Source organism: Phyllobates terribilis, unplaced genomic scaffold (assembly GCF_046119375.1).
Source record: "Phyllobates terribilis strain yellow unplaced genomic scaffold, ASM4611937v1 Scaffold_3__8_contigs__length_932513732, whole genome shotgun sequence".
In the NCBI taxonomy this organism is placed as follows: domain Eukaryota; kingdom Metazoa; phylum Chordata; class Amphibia; order Anura; family Dendrobatidae; genus Phyllobates; species Phyllobates terribilis.
The window spans coordinates 729,398,948-729,399,550 of NW_027362763.1; positions in this window are offsets into that span (position 1 = coordinate 729,398,948).

The following is a 603-nucleotide window of genomic DNA, read 5'->3' on the forward strand; positions in this document are numbered from 1 at the left end:
TAAGGGGCTTACAGAAGGCTTTGAGGCGTCACATGAGCATGACTGCCGATGTCATGCTAAATGACAGCTGTCTCCCCGCTGCCTATCTGCGGGGAGCCAGTTATCAATCGACATCAGAAGTCACTCCACGTCGACAGAGCAGCCTGGAAGAAAAAGAGCTGCTCTGTTGATGCTGAGCTGCTAAATCGCTAGCAGAAGCGGTCAGTGGGCCTCTCTGAACCTGTGTCGGGTGCAACAGGCAGGTAGTTGCTAACAAAGGCAACTATCTGCCTGTTGTTGTTTTTGTTTGTTTTTTTAACATGGGCCTAAAGACTAAGTCAGGACTGCCTCTTTAATGTCATATCGCTGGCAAATGATCAAAATAATATGGTGGGCTGCAGTTTCATGCACACCAGGGTGGATGGATCACTGTGAAAGGGGCAGTAGCCCATTAAATCTTGATCAGTGGTGGTGTCTTAGAAGAGCTTTTCACCAATCATAAATTAATGTCATATTCTAGTGATATGTTATCACTTTATTAGATGATCATACCCCTTTAAAAGTGGACTCCTCTGCAGCAACAGAGGTTGTGCTTCTATTTAATTATGACAACTCATTTGCAAT